This window comes from Cherax quadricarinatus, unplaced genomic scaffold (genome assembly GCF_038502225.1).
Source record: "Cherax quadricarinatus isolate ZL_2023a unplaced genomic scaffold, ASM3850222v1 Contig154, whole genome shotgun sequence".
Lineage (NCBI taxonomy): Eukaryota > Metazoa > Arthropoda > Malacostraca > Decapoda > Parastacidae > Cherax > Cherax quadricarinatus.
The window spans coordinates 142,442-159,232 of NW_027195180.1; the positions used below are offsets into that span (position 1 = coordinate 142,442).

Below are 16,791 nucleotides of genomic sequence, written 5' to 3' on the forward strand. Positions count from 1 at the left end.
TTAAATTAGAGTCCTTACCCAGATATAACAAGTGAGTCATCAAACACGTAAAGCTCATGTGTTGAAGGCCGATTGTTTCATTCCAGCACTGTGGCATTATCCATTTTAGAATGCCACGGAGGTCTGGTGTGTGACACAGTGACACCTGTTGAAACAAGTTTATGATATATACCTTAACCTAAGGATATGGAAAAACCACTTGGAGATGTCCACAATATGCAATGTAAAAAAACAAAACAACATAACAAGATGGGCTTAGACATTTCAGCCCTTAACTGGGCCCCCTCACTTAAGAGACCTGCAACATCTATGTTTCCACATGGGTTTTCTCCTTTTCCAGTGACTCATCTTCATTATGCTACCAACATTACATGTTAAAATTGGAATATTATTACCGAATTACAGATAATATTCTTATTGCTCAACATTACAAATCAGAAAATAAAATTCTACTACTGAAAGGAAATTAGTAAATTCAACAGAGCCCATTATTAGAGGATGACACCATATAATACAGTAATATATACAATATGGTACAAGAGACCCTATAATACAATATGGTTCAATACACCCTATAATACAGTAATATACACATACAATATGGTACAATCTATTGCCAAGAGAAGTATTTAAGATATCAGTGGCAAGTCTTTTAAAAATATTTGTCAACTATTTCTTGGCGAAAGTAATTTTAATTACTGTAAATGTATCTGGGTGTCTGGAGATGAGAGGCTGCAGCATCTTTCGCGAATTAAAGTCACCGTGTGAACCTCTGGTGTAGCCTAAGAGCCAGTGGACACGAAGGTCCTTACAAATGGCAGCACGGTTGCTCATGGCCATTACCTGCAAAAAATAATTGAACAAAGAAGCAAATAAGAAATATGCAAAACTCCTACTGAAGTTCAGTGAAGGAAGGTACAGTATTTGGGTTACAAAATAGAATGACAGTCTCTATGTGTAGCTCAGCACGTATTTCAAAGTGAATTTTTAAAACAAGTACAGTATTATGTAGCTTTCTTTCTTTCTTTCAACACACCGGCCATAATGTAGCTTTTTATAAATATGAGTAATTCTTGGATAAATATTTAAAGGCCCTCCAATAACACACTGAGAAACACTGATATTTATTTAGCAGGGGTTTCATATATTTAATTTCTCAAAAACTTATTTAATATGGCAGCAGAGCATCAGAACTAACATTTTAGTTTAATATGTTTATTATGACCCTCATACCCATGGTGTGGGTGGTAGTCAAAAGATTACAGAGGTACATAATGGGTCCGGAAACTGGGCCACAAAGTTTTGATAGATAAACAAGTTATAGAGGTAATGAACATATTTACATCTAGTTGCAGTCATAACAGGTTATTTATGCAATCATAAATTAAGTCACAAAAATTATACTTCATTATTTAGTAAGGTATGTTTGCAAAAAAGTTAAGTGGTTATGCATTATTTACAATAGGCAAAGCAATTAATCCAGAGTGACATATTACCAACCAGAGCCAAAGAATTACCTAAATGACACTTTTCAACACTGGACATCATAGAACCATAATATACTGTAATGTGTTACAGTTGTGTATTATTGGCTCTTGAAACTAAATGACCACAACTGTCTCACAAACACATAACTGCTCAACCAGTACAGTACCAGTATGTAACAAATGAGTCACTGGCAAAGCTGTTCATACTCACCAAATCTTTCTCAAGTTTTCTGGTACCAAGATATAGTGAAGATAAACATATGCAATGTGGTGCATTCTTGACCTTATTGAGAAGTTCTCTATAAAATTCATTGGGGTTGGTAATCACTCGTACCTGCCAAGAAATAACTGATTATTTTCGGGGGGAATAAATCTATGCAGGGTAGAACAAAAAGTCTTTCCATCCAGTATTTTTTCTGTAAAAAATTCAATAACAACCCTGATTTTGCCCCTAATGGTTTCCATGTGTTCAGGACCCTGAGAAAGTTCCTAAGAGGACAGTGTTTTCACACATGATGTGATGACAGATATTCAGTGATGGCTACATAATTGGCCAACAGAATTCTACACAGACAGCATAGACACACTGGTGACACATTGGGATAAGTGCCTCAATAGGCCTGATGATCATGTCCAGAGGTATCCATTGAATAATATTCAATATGGTTATGTTTATTTTTGTCAAGAAAAATAATGGATGAAAATTTTTTTATCTAAAACTTTTTGATCTACCATGATAAAAACAGAGAATGCACCTATAAAGAATAAAATGCACAATACCATAACTGAATCAATACACAAATAACCTGCTCATAGGAGAAAGACACTTATGACAATGTTTGGGTACAACTTGGACCATTAAGTAGCTAATGGTCCAAGTCAGACTGAAACGTCATCTTAAGTTTCTTTCTCCTATGTACGGGTTATCTGAATACTGTACATAATTATTAATTGTGCGACTCACAAAGCAAGATACAACATGATTATAATAAAAGTTAATTGACAAAACTCCTGGAGAGTGAAACGTTGCTGCAATAAAATGTCTAGTTACACACGTCTATTTTATCTCATGATATAATATTACAGACAAACCCCGCTTTACAGCGCTTCACTTTATGGTGTTTCACTAACACAGCAGTTTTCAGCTATACCCATTCTTCATTTATTGAGACTTCCTACAATAAATGTATTCACCACTCACTATAAGCTAAGGGTGAAAATATTTTAAGGTGAGTAATGTGTGTACTGTATATGCATTTTTTTTAGGTCTAGCTCTATTGTTCACTTAATATATGATAGTGTATCACACTTTTATATGCATTTGAAAGTGAAAAAAGGCTGTTTCATTTTACAACAATTTTTGCTATACAGCAGTAACCTGGAACCTAACCTGCGATATAAGTGAGGCTGACTGTATATTTCCTGAGCCCAAGTTGTCAAGAAAACTTACTCCACAGAGAACAGGGAAAGGCAAATAGCTATTTCTCATTACCTTTGAACCACTGATGGGTAAAACTGGCCAGTGTTGCAGCAGCCACTGAAGATTTTGGGGCAGTGTTGGGCATTGTGGTATTGACTTCATGGCTTCCCTTGCTAGTGAAGTGGAGCTGACAGGGAAGAACGGTGCAGGGGCCTGGCGTTGTGCCCTTCCCTTACCAAGTTAAGTAGTGGGGGCGGTGTCCAAAACTTGAGTCGCAGAACAGTTAATCAAGGTTCTCAGTACTTGACAACTTGGCCACACCAATTTTCTGAAATGCAAGTAAGTTTATTTAGGGGCAGCTACACATAAGCACAATTATCATACACAGTGTAAATTATCTAGGATAACTCAAAAAAAAAAAAAAAAATCGAAGTGACATATTTCCATTCGGGTCCTTGACAGTAAGAGATTCCACTTTAAGAAAAGATTTGTTCTGATTTTTAACCCAGGTTAGGGAGGGTTAGCCATCTAGGATAACCCAAGAAAGTCAGTGCGGCATCAATGACTGTCTGTCTTATTTCCATTGTGGTCCTTCAATCTTGTCCCTCAGGATGCCACCCACACCAGTCTACTGACACCCATATACCTACTTGCTTGCTAGGTGAACAGGGACAACAGGTGTAAAGGAACATATGTAATGTTTCCACCCATGCTGGGGATTGAACCCCAGACACTCAATGTGTGAGGTGAGTGCGCTGCTAACCAAGCCACGTGCAGTACAAAAATAAAGTAGTTTACTCATATTATTATTATTACAATCAGAACTAAGTGCTAAACCCACAAGGGTCATACTGTGCTGACTAGTAGTTTACATGTCCTGTGGCTGGGTTGGTAGCGCACTCAGCTCACACACTGAGGTCCGTGGTTCGATCCCCAGAACGGGTGGAAACATTAGGATGTGTTTCCTTAAGACACCTGCTGTCCAATTTCACCTTGCAGTAAGTAGGTACCTGGGTGTTAGTCACCTTACACCTGCTGTCCCTGTTCACCTAGCAGTAAGTAGGTGCCTGGGTGTTAGTCACCTTACACCTGCTGTCACTGTTTACCTAGCAGTAAGTAGGTACCTGCACATTAGTCACCTTACACCTGCTATCACTGTTCACCTAGCAGTAAGTAGGTACCTGCGTGTTAGTCATCTTACACCTGTTGTCACTGTTCACCTAGCAGTAAGTAGGTACCTGAGTGTTAGTCACCTTACACCTACTGTCCCTGTTCACCTAGCAGTAAGTAGGCACCTGCATGCTAGTCACCTTACACCTGCTGTCACTGTTCACCTAGCAGTAAGTAGGTACCTGCATGTTAGTCACCTTACACCTGCTGTCACTGTTCACCTAGCAGTAAGTAGGTACCTGAGTGTTAGTCACCTTACACCTGCTGTCACTGTTCACCTAGCAGTAAGCAGGTACCTGCATGTTAGTCACCTTACACCTGCTGTCACTGTTCACCTAGCAGTAAGTAGGTAGTTAGGTAAGACACATATGCAACAGTAAGGTATCTTTATTATGAAACGTTTTGCCTACACAGTAGGCTTCTTCAGTCAAGTACAGAAAAGTTGATAGAAGCAGAAGATACTTGAAGACGATGTAATCAGTCCATCACCCTTAAAGTTTTGAGGTGGTCAGTCCCTCAGTCTGGAGAAGAGCATTGTTCCATAGTATGAAACAATATGGAGATGAAGTGACAGGATGGAGCCATATATATTGCCAAGAGGTGAGACGTAGGTCACTAGAAGAGGTAAGAACTCAGATGTTGAGAGGTCAGGTCCCTCTCAAATCCAGCCGCTCTCACTAGTGGAAGTTGTCGAAGTTGATTGCAGGTCTGTACCAAGATACCCTTGTGTTGCAGTGTCTGACAGATTGAACATCAGTTACACAACCCAGGGCAACATGGGTTTAGAACAGGTCGCTCCTGTCTGTCTCAACTATTGGATCACTACGACAAGGTCCTAAATGCACTAGAAGACAAAAAGAATGCAGATGTAATATATACAGACTTTGCAAAAGCCTTCGACAAGTGTGACCATGGCGTAATAGCGCACAAAATGTGTGCTAAAGGAATAACAGGAAAAGTCGGTCGATGGATCTATAATTTCCTCACTAACAGAACACAGAGAGTAGTAGTCAACAGAGTAAAGTCCGAGGCAGCTACGGTGAAAAGCTCTGTTCCACAAGGCACAGTACTCGCTCCCATCTTGTTCCTCATCCTCATATCCGACATAGACAAGGATGTCAGCCACAGCACTGTGTCTTCCTTTGCAGATGACACCTGAATCTGCATGACAGTGTCTTCCATTGCAGACACTGCAAGGCTCCAGGCGGACATCAACCAAATCTTTCAGTGGGCTGCAGAAAACAATATGAAGTTCAACGATGAGAAATTTCAATTACTCAGATATGGTAAACATGAGGAAATTAAATCTTCATCAGAGTACAAAACAAATTCTGGCCACAAAATAGAGTGAAACACCAACGTCAAAGACCTGGGAGTGATCATGTCGGAGGATCTCACCTTCAAGGACAAAACATTGTATCAATCGCATCTGCTAGCAAAATGACAGGATGGATAATGAGAACCTTCAAAACTAGGGAGGCCAAGCCCATGATGACACTCTTCAGGTCACTTGTTCTATCTAGGTTGGAATATTGCTGCACACTAACAGCACCTTTCAAGGCAGGTGAAATTGCTGACCTAGAAAATGTACAGAGAACTTTCACGGTGCGCATAACGGAGATAAAACACCTCAATTACTGGGAGCGCTTGAGGTTCCTAAACCTGTATTCCCTGGAACGCAGGAGGGAGAGATACATGATTATATACACCTGGAAAATCCTAGAGGGACTAGTACCGAACTTGCACACGAAAATCACTCACTACGAAAGCAAAAGACTTGGCAGACGATGCACCATCCCCCAAATGAAAAGCAGGGGTGTCACTAGCACGCTAAGAGACCATACAATAAGTGTCAGGGGCCTGAGACTGTTCAACTGCCTCCCAGCACACATAAGGGGGATTACCAACAGACCCCTGGCAGTCTTCAAGCTGGCACTGGACAAGCACCTAAAGTCAGTTCCTGATCAGCCGGGCTGTGGCTCGTACGTTGGTTTGCGTGCAGCCAGCAGCAACAGCCTGGTTGATCAGGCTCTGATCCACCAGGAGGCCTTGTCACAGACCGGGCCGCGGGGGCGTTGACCCCTGGAACTCTCTCCAGGTAAACTCCAGGTAAGCTTCTCTCTTTTATGTGCGGGTTATTTGTGTATCGTTCCTGTCACGGTATTGTGCCTTTTTTAGTTATTTGTTACACCTGCTGTCACTGTTCACCTAGCAGTAAGTAGGTACCTGAGTGTTAGCTGACTGGTGTGGGTTGCATCCTGGGGGGACAAAATTAACCTAATTTCCCCGAAATGCTCAGCCTAACCAGAGACCCACAGCCCAAATCCCTTGGATCAAGAGCCCCTCTGCGAGATCAAGGTACCCACCCCCAAAAAGGCAATAATAAGGTGAAAATCGCCAATAAAACAGCAAAATAAGAGAGTAACAGGAGTAGAGATGACACCCAGGAGGAACTTTCCTTGAAGGGACCCTAGAGCTAGAGCCTGACCAGCATCAAAGAACCTTCCTTGAGGGGTCCCCTAGATCTAGAGCCTGACCAGCATCAAGGAACCTTCTTTAAGGGGTCCCTAGATCTAAAGCCTAACCAGCATCAAGGAACCTTCCTTGAGGGGACCCTAGAGGTAGAACCTAACCAGCATCAAGGAACCTTCCTTGAGGGGTCCCTAGATCTAGAGCCTGACCAGCATCAAGGAACCTTCCTTGAGAGGACTATAGAGCTAGAGCCTAACCAGCATCAAGGAACCTTCTTTGAGAGGACCCTAGAGCTAGAGCCTGACCAGCATCAAGGAACCTTCATTGAGGGGACCCTTGAGCTAGAGCCTGACCAGCATCAAGGAACCTTCCTTGGGATGACCCTAGAGCTAGAACCTAACCAGCATCAAGGAACCTTCCTTGAGAGGACCCTAGAGCTAGGGCCTAACCCTATCAAGGTGCCTTCCTTGAGAAGACCCTAGAGCTAGAACCTAACCATCATCAAGGAACCTTCCTTGAGAGAACCCTAGAGCTAGAGCCTAACCAGCATCAAGGTACCTTCCTTGAGAGGACCCTAGAGCTAGGGCCTAACCCTATCAAGGTACCTTCCTTGAGAAGACCCTAGAGCTAGAACCTAACCATCATCAAGGAACCTTCCTTGAGAGGACCCTAGAGCTAGAGCCTAACCAGCATCAAGGTACCTTCCTTGAGAGGACCCTAGAGCTAGAGCTTGACTATCAAGGAACCTTCCTTGAGGGGACCCTAGAGCTAGAACCTAACCAGCATCAAGGAACATTCCTTGAGAGGACCCTAGAACTAGAGCCCAACCAGCATCAAGGAACCTTCCTTGAGAGGACCCTAGAGCTAGAGCCTAACCAGCATCTAGGAACCTTCCTTGAGGGGGTCCCTAGAGCTACAGCCTAACCAGCATCAAGGAACCTTCCTTGAGGGGACCCTTGAGCTAGAGCCTAACCAGCATCAAGGAACCTTCCTTGAGATGACCCTAGAGCTAGAACCTAACCAGCATCATGGAACATTCCTTGAGAGGACCCTAGAGCTAGAGCCTAACCAGCATCAAGGTACCTTCATTGAGAGGACCCTAGAGCTAGAGCCTGAAAAGCATCAAGGAACCTTCCTTGAGAGGGCAATAGAGCTAGAACCAAACCATCATCAAGGAACCTTCCTTGAGAGGACCCTAGAGCTAGAGCCTAACCAGCATCAACATACCTTCCTTGAGAGGAACCTAGAGCTAGAGCTTGACCATCAAGAAACCTTCCTTGAGGGGACCCTAGAGCTAGAACCTAACCAGCATCAAGGAACCTTCCTTGAGAGGACCCTAGAGCTAGAGCCCAACCAGCATCAAGGAACCTTCCTTGAGAGGACCCTAGAGCTAGAGCCTAACCAGCATCTAGGAACCTTCCTTGAGAGGACCCTAGAGCTAGAGCCTAACCAGCATCAAGGAACCTTCCTTGAGAGGACCCTAGAGCCAGAACCTAACCAGCATCAAGGAACCTTCCTTGAGAGGACCCTAGAGCCAGAACCTAACCAGCATCAAGGAACCTTCCTTGAGAGGACCCTAGAGCTAGAACCTAACCAGTATCAAGGAACCTTCCTTGAGAGTACCCTAGAGCTAGAACCTAACCAGCATCAAGGAACCTTCCTACAGAGGACCCTAGAGCTAGAACCTAACCAGCATCAAGGAACCTTCCTTGGGAGGTCCCTAGAGCTAGAACCTAACTAGCATCAAGGAACCTTTCTTGAGGGGACCCTAGATCTAGAACCTAACCAGCATCAAGGAACCTTCCTTGAGAGGACCCTAGAGCTAGAACCTAACCAGTATCAAGGAACCTTCCTTGAGAGTACCCTAGAGCTAGAACCTAACCAGCATCAAGGAACCTTCCTACAGAGGACCCTAGAGCTAGAACCTAACCAGCATCAAGGAACCTTCCTTGGGAGGTCCCTAGAGCTAGAACCTAACCAGCATCAAGGAACCTTCCTTGAGAGGACCCTAGAGCTAGAACCTAACTAGCATCAAGGAACCTTTCTTGAGGGGACCCTAGATCTAGAACCTAACCAGCATCAAGGAACCTTCCTTGAGAGGACCCTAGAGCTAGAACCTAACCAGCATCAAGGAACCTTCCTTGAGAACCCTAGAGCTAGAACCTAACCAGCATCAAGGAACCTTTCTTGAGGACCCAAGAGCTAGAACCTAACCATCATCAAGGAACCTTCCTTGAGAGGACCCTAGAGGTAGAGCCTGACCATCATCAAGGAACCTTCCTCAAGAAGACCCTAGAGCTAGAGTCTGACCATCATCAAGGAACCTTCCTTGAGAGGACCCTAGAGCTAGAACCTAACCACCATCAAGGAACCTTCCTTGAGAGAACCCTAGAGCTAGAGCCTATCATCAAGGAACCTTCCTTGAGAGGACTCTAGAGCTAGAGCCTAACCATCATCAAGGAACCTTGAGAGGACCCTAGATTTAGAGCCTAACCATCATCAAGGCACCTTGAGAGGACCCTAGAGCTAGAGCCTAACCATCATCAAGGCTTCCTTGAGAGGACCCTAGAGCTAGAGCCTAACCATCATCAAGGAACCTTCCTTGAGAGGACCCTAGAGCTAGAGCCTAACCATCATCAAGGCACCTTGAGAGGACCCTAGAGCTAGAGCCTAACCATCATCAAGGAACCTTTTAGAGGACCCTAGAGCTAGAGCCTAACCATCATCAAGGAACCTTGAGAGGACCCTAGAGCTAGAGCCTAACCATCATCAAGGAACCTTGAGAGGACCCTAGAGCTAGAGCCTAACCATCATGAAGGGACCTTGAGAGGACCCTAGATCTAGAGCCTAACCATCATCAAGGAACCTTGAGAGGACCCTAGAGCTAGAGCCTAACCAGCATCAAGGAACCTCTCAAGGATGGACCAACAATAACTTATAATTATGAAGAAAATTATTATAAATAATGTCAGACTACGAGTGTACAAGTAGTCTTCTCAACGTAAACAAACTTTTACTTACAATATCCTTATAGTCGTCTACCCACAAACACATAAATATTAAAATTATCCAACTAATATACAAAAATAACTAAAGAATTTGCGTAATGTTATAAACCAACATTATATATTTATATTATGACCATAAAATACCCGTGTAATTAGTGTTTGTTTGATACTTATAATAACTTCAAGATGTCTAAGACAAACTCAGAAGCTGTAATAGCTGTTACGCCCTTTGTGCTTTTTATATATATTATCTACATTAATTATCCTAATTTATATATTATATACAATAAATACTTTTGTATTAAATTTTATTAAAAATACAAGTATAATTTTTCAGTAGAAAAGCGACGTAATGAGAAGCAGATGTAAAATTAAAATATAAATTCGCTGGTATAAATGTCCTGGTGTAAATATTATTATTGTTTAATTTGATAAAATATTTTGTATAAAGTAGGAAGAGGGAATAAAATATAATTATAAGTATGTAGAAGAGTGGAGAGTAGAGTTGAGGAAGGTAGAGTAGATGATGTGTGATGGCCATAGTGAGTCTGTACTCACCTATTGTGGTTGCACGAGTCGAGTCACAGCTCCTGGCCCCACTGGTCGCTACTAGGTCACTCTTCCTGCTCCATTAGCTTTATCACATCTCTTGTTTAGGTGCCCCGTGGCCTGGTGGATAAGATAAGATAAGATTTCGTTCGGATTTTTAACCCCGGAGGGTTAGCCACCCAGGATAACCCAAGAAAGTCAGTGCGTCATCGAGGACTGTCTAACTTATTTCCATTGGGGTCCTTAATCTTGTCCCCCAGGATGCGACCCACACCAGTCGACTAACACCCAGGTACCTATTTGCTGCTAGGTGAACAGGACAACAGGTGTAAGGAAACGTGTCGAAATGTTTCCACCCGCCGGGAATCGAACCCGGGCCCTCCGTGTGTGAAGCGGGAGCTTTAGCCACCAGGCCACTCTGGCCTGGTGGATAAAGCTCTCTGGCCTGGTGGATAAAGCTCTCTGGCATGGTGGATAAAGCTCTCTGGCCTGGTGGATAAAGCTCTCTGGCCTGGTGGATAAAGCTCTCTGGCCTGGTGGACAAAGCTCTCTGGCCTGGTGGATAAAGCTCTCTGGCCTGGTAGATAAAGCTCTCTGGCCTGGTGGATAAAGCTCTCTGGCCTGGTGGATAAAGCTCTCTGGCCTGGTGGATAAAGCTCTCTGGCCTGGTAGATAAAGCTCTCTGGCCTGGTGGATAAAGCTCTCGCTTCACTGAGAGGGTCCAGGTTCGAGTTCTGACAAAGGTAGAAACATGTTTCTTTACATCGGTTGTTTCTTCCCAATTAGAAAAATGGGTACCTGGGCGTTATTCAACTGGTGTGGGTCGCATCCCGGGACAAAACTGACTTAATCTGAAGAAATGCCCTCCATAACAACCATGGATGTTTGTGACCAATACACTACACTACACTACACTACAAAACACCGCACTACACAACACTAAACACTGCACTACAAAACACTACATTATCACTATATAACACAGTACATTGTCACTATCTATATAACACATTACACTGTCACTATATAATACACAACATTATAACTGTCACTATGAGGTACCTATGCAAACATTCTTGTGGGGTATAAATATGTTTAGTTGCATATATTTGATTGTACCCCCGCTGGCCCAGTGGTTAGCGTATCCCTCTAAGAGTTATAAGACTCAAGCGTCGCGGGTTCGAGCCCCGCTAGTTCCCAGCTTTCTTTGCAGACTGGTAAGTTAAAGGAAGAGGATGGACGTCCAATATGTTGACATCTATCACCCTCTCCTGGAGGCCACCAGACCATTGGATGCAGTTGATATCACAACCAATGTTAGTAACACTCCTCGACTATTCGGTAATGTGTGTAAAGTCTGCTTCAGCGATGAGCTGCTTCTCCAGCCTCTTGTACAGAGAGGCCATGGTCGTATTGTAGCAATAAGATAGGAACCACACTGTGTTGCAGTGTATGCCTGTCTGGATGGCACTTTACTGTTCTATGATGGTGACAGTTCTCAGATCGCCCTCGAAGTGATGAAAGAATACTGCAAAATGAACCGTTGCTTCACAAGGCTTCGGGTTATCCGCTGTGTACAACAGCACAGTGGAACCTGCACATACCAGGCTCTGGCCTTCATGGATATAGTTGTCAGCTCCGGGCTCACCGACTCCATGGATATCATCAGCTGGTTCCGCATTAGAATGGAGTATTTCTCAGATGTTAAGGCAGTCAACATGGTCAGGTCAATGCTGACTGAATTCAAGAATGATATAGATACTTCCTGCCACAATTTCCAAGATAGTGTGTTGAGGGAAGTGATTAAAAGTCATCTGGTTGAAATAAGGAAGACTGATTCATCTGTGAAACGTCAACTGGACAGTGAGATGCCCTCAGCCCCACCCCAGAAAATGATGAAGGTCTGAATTATCAGATAAAGAGAGCGTCATGACGTTGGTTAAGTAAGTAAGTTAAGTAAGTTTATTCAGGTATACACAAATACAGTTGCATAGAATTATCATACATAGCAGCATATATGTACAGAATCTAGGATAACCCAAAAAAGTCAGACAGAGTGACTTATTTCCATTGGGGTCCTTTATCAAGAATGATGTGCTGATTCCAATATAGCAGATAACACTGAAGGTAACACAACGGATAACACAGCTGTATTGTGCACCGTTGTGGTGTACTGTAATACAATTACAATTACTTCTGAATTCTTCTAATTAATTTTCTTGGTTAGCTCAGTCGGTAGAGTGTCAGACTGTAAATGTGAGGACAGCGGTTCGATCCCCGCCTGAACCTTTCTGTTTATTAATGGATAGTTGTTAATTAAACCTAATTTTAGATAATATACATAACTAAGTATGAAAGTGAGAGTCAGGATGACTTGGTCATCATTGTTTGTGTGTAAGATCATCCCTGGATCCCTGGAGATCAGAGTAAAGTGAACTAATGAAATCCTCCATAACATTCAGTAGCAAGATCATCATCTTGCAACACGAGTTGCTTAAAAATTGAACAAAATATTTAAGGCACAATCCCCAGCAGCCACCATGGCATTAAAAACCTTGGTGAATGAATGGAGCGTGAATGTTGACACGATTCACTCTTTAATTGTATTTAAGGTACCTTTTACATTTCACTTCCTCTGACATCTCATACACCAATTAGTTATTTTAGTGTGTAAGCCAGGTATCTGGCATAATATTTATCTTACATAGAATATATGATACCCCTCTATCTTCGTGTTAGAAAATAAATTCAGAGTCCTTTGAGGTGCTCTAAATAGTTTAGATATTATAGTTTAGATATTAAATATTATTTCTACCAGTACATGTACAAGGTATACAGACCATAGCTGACATCAATGACATACTATTGTATAGAAAGCCACTTATGCTGAGCATTTCCCACAAATAAGGTTAATTTTGTCCCAGGATGTGACCCACACCAGTCCACTAACACCCAGGATGTGACCCACACTGGTCCACTAACACCCAGGATGTGACCCACACCAGTCCACTAACACCCAGGATGTGACCCACACCAGCCCAATAACACCCAGGATGTGACCCACACCAGTCCAATAACACCCAGAATGTGACCCACACCAGTCCAAGAACACCCAGGATGTGACCCACAGAAGTCCAAGAACACCCAGGATGTGACCCACACCAGTCCACTAACACCCAGGATGTGACCCCACACCAGTCCACTAACACCCAGAATGTGACCCACACCAGTCCACTAACACCCAGGATGTGACCCACACCAGTCCACTAACACCCAGGTACCCATTTTAAACTGATGGGTGAACAGGGACAGGGACAACAGGTGTCTTATGGAAACACGTCCCTAATTTGACCAATATGCTCAGCATATCAAGCGGTTTTCTATATACTAGTGTGTCACTGATGTCAACTAGGTCTGTATGCTATGTACATGTACTTGAAGTAAATAAAGATATTATTATAATTGGAAATTTATTCGGCCCTAAAGTTCCACAGGACAGATACATCATACAAAGATGCCATCAGGCAGCGATGATCGGCTGGGTTGGGTGGCGGTCAAAAAATTGTAGCTCTTTTGTTTACGGTCTGATTTCCTCCAGTTTTGGTGCACAAGACAAAGTGTTTTCACTCTTTCTTGAAAATATTTATCAAAAATATATCTCAAACAACAACTGAGAAAAGACTGAAAAAGGACTGATTTACTGAAAATGCCCTTTGGCAGGTTGCTTGTCCTATATGGGACGACGTAAGGTTGTTTGGACACTTGGTGCCAAGAGAACAATGCTTATACGAATTATATAAGCTACCTGTCCTCTAAAATAACTTATATTTATTTCACAAAAAATAAAGTTTGTTAGTTCTTGGAATGTTGCAAAAAATCTGCCCTTTATCCCCCCATAAATTACAAAGTATTTGGAATATTTCCAAAAATTGAGCAATCTTAATTAGAGATATCATTATTCTACAATTTCTGTGAATATTATTCCATTTAATTAAGTAATAAAGGCAGAACGATGTACCAGAGGTGAATAAGTTACTTCCGAGATATTGGCCTGGAACACCGGCCGGACCGCCGTCTCGAAATTTTTTTTTTCCGCGAAAATCGCGTTTGTTTGGGTGTATTTCTTAGTAAACTGATGTTCTAGTGCAGTTATCCTCTTCAAAACACCGTTTTCTCTTACTTAGAGACCAAAGAATACGGCATGAGAGGAATAACTCATTTATATCGAAATATTCCCGATGGTCTCTCGCCATATTAAGGCTTATTTTATTCACTCTAGAGTATATAACATGTTTGTATGTTATTTATAGTGTTTATTATATCATATTAGATCAATTCTGATAGATAAATAAGCCGTAGAGTTGATATATAAGCTGATATATGCGTAATAATGAAGTGATTTCTCCTGGCACTTTCTGGAGCTGAGCGTTCCCATATGGTGCCTGGTTGGCTCTAAGTCTACGGATAAGCTCCGCCTTCTGTTTTATGATGCCAAATAGTCAGTTATTATATTAGAAAGAATAATGCAAGAAAAAGAGATAAAAAACAAGGAAAAAATTCCAAAAAATATATGAGCTGTGAGCAGACTCGCTACCCACATCGCCGTCACCATACCTGATATAAATGACTATAATTTCTTGTAGAAACGTCGTAGAACATTCATTCTGGTACCATTGTGTTGCCAAAGAGTTAAGCTATTTTTTGGTATAAATAACTCAATTTCCATAATTCTTCAATTTTTTTTGAGAGCGTGTGGAAAATTGCCTGACTGCACCCAAAACACACACACACCTGGGTTGGCGAAGGTGGTTGGGAGGTACTTCTTAATTGATAGATTTACCCTGTGGAGAAATTTTCTCCAGGAGGGGGGTATCAGCCCCCTTCAGCCCTTTCAGCCCTGAGGGGCCAAGCCCTCTCAGAAGGGGCGAGCGTCTTGTTTACTGCTAGAGTGAGTAATTGATCACAGATGCTATGCCACGTAATCAAGTGACCTCTGCTCCTTGCAGCGGTGTTGCAAAGTGTATTTTTATAAGAGATAGTACATCTCTTATTTAGCAGGACAATTAAGGAAAATCCTGCTCCCACTTTATTACCATAGTAAAGATAGTGTACATTGTTGTCTATGCTTGAGACAACAAGAAACAAACATTCTGCTTTGCTTCATCGAGGAGGTGACAAGGATGCAAGGTACTAGGTCAGCGTTTTTTTTTTTTTGTGCTAGGGCAGTGACGACTTGGGGCGGTGTGGCATCGCCAGACTATCTTTGACTCTAGGGAGAGTGACACTGATGCCAGGATACTGATCTGTGCGTTAGTGTGAACAAGTGTCTCAAACACAATAAACACTTAAGAGAAGTGTGATCAGCTTCTCTTGTGATACATTGTGAACAATAAAGACAAATCTTGTGGAACATAGTGTACCAGTGTGCGTTTCCTAGACAATGGAAGACGTGGACATCCAAGGACACTTCAGCTTCTATCAAGTCACCGATACCTGTTGAAGGTGTTGAGAACACCATAGCTCACGTTACAAACAGCAAGGTATGTTACGAATTTCTTGTAGATCGGGGGATTGCGCAATTCTTGAGTCACAAGGAGTTTCTAATCAACCTATAATCGGCAGTAAGGTGTGGACCTTTGAGTCCAAACAAGTAGGTATTTCGTCAGCCATCATCGAATGAAATATGCTGACATAACACCCCCTAGGGGTAATTTATACTTACAAATTGTATCTCTTAACAGCCCATGTTGAGATGGTTTCGACAGCTTCTAGACCTCGTCTGCAGGGGCGTCAACAGAATTTGATCGTGCTCGAACAGAATAAAGACCACACTGTGGTCCAAATATGTTGTACCACAGTGTACAAATAACCTATGAGCCAAGGTCCTTCGAAAAAAGCTGTAAAACTAGTGTTTTACAATATAAATCATTATAAATGAGTCCCTCCAGACTCAATCACAGAGAATGGGCAGCCAAAAGAAAACGGGCGCTCACCCAGCGTTCACCCAAAAGAAAACGGGCGCTCACCCAGCGGACACCCAAAGAAAACGGGAGCTGGGTGACTCACCTACACCCTGCACCCACTGCTCCAATCTGGAGAAATTGCTGATTAAGACAACAACCCAAGTGATGTTGTTTGTCTGAGTGTATATATACACATAGTGTTTATAATGTTTATAGACAGAAATTAAGAGACAAGATTGTGTTAAAGTTTGTTTCTTATAGATCTACCTGTTATATTAAAGGAACTTATATATAAAGTGTAAGCTTTCAAATATATATTAACAGTGGAATTTATATGTGTAAGTAATATTCACGTGTGATTTACAGTTATACAGTGACATTTATAGTGTATAGTGAATGAAGTGTATAACGTTATTTACGATTAATCATCGTGGTCAGGCTGACACAGCAAACTCTAAGCCATAAACACCAGCCACATGTACGGTGTACCCTTCATGGTCATTGACCCTGAGGTTAAGCTTAGTGGGTCAGTAGTGTCTGACTCGATTATTGCTGACTTAAGCATAACAAAAACTCAGCTGTTTATAGCAGTACAGTGTTTTTTAAACACTCTAAGTGTGGTGCTAGAATTTTCAGTATACCATTAAAATGGCTTGTTTGAAAACTCAGTTTCAGTCTTTACAGACTAAGATTACACAATTAGAAAATCTAATTTCAGTCTG

At 42.2% G+C, this 16,791-nt stretch overlaps 1 pseudogene; it reads right to left on the reverse strand.

Annotated features, from left to right (window-relative positions):
- Window positions 1-16,791, reverse strand: part of LOC128705972 (CDP-diacylglycerol--glycerol-3-phosphate 3-phosphatidyltransferase, mitochondrial-like) — a 111,072-nt pseudogene that overhangs the window by 16,599 nt on the left and 77,682 nt on the right.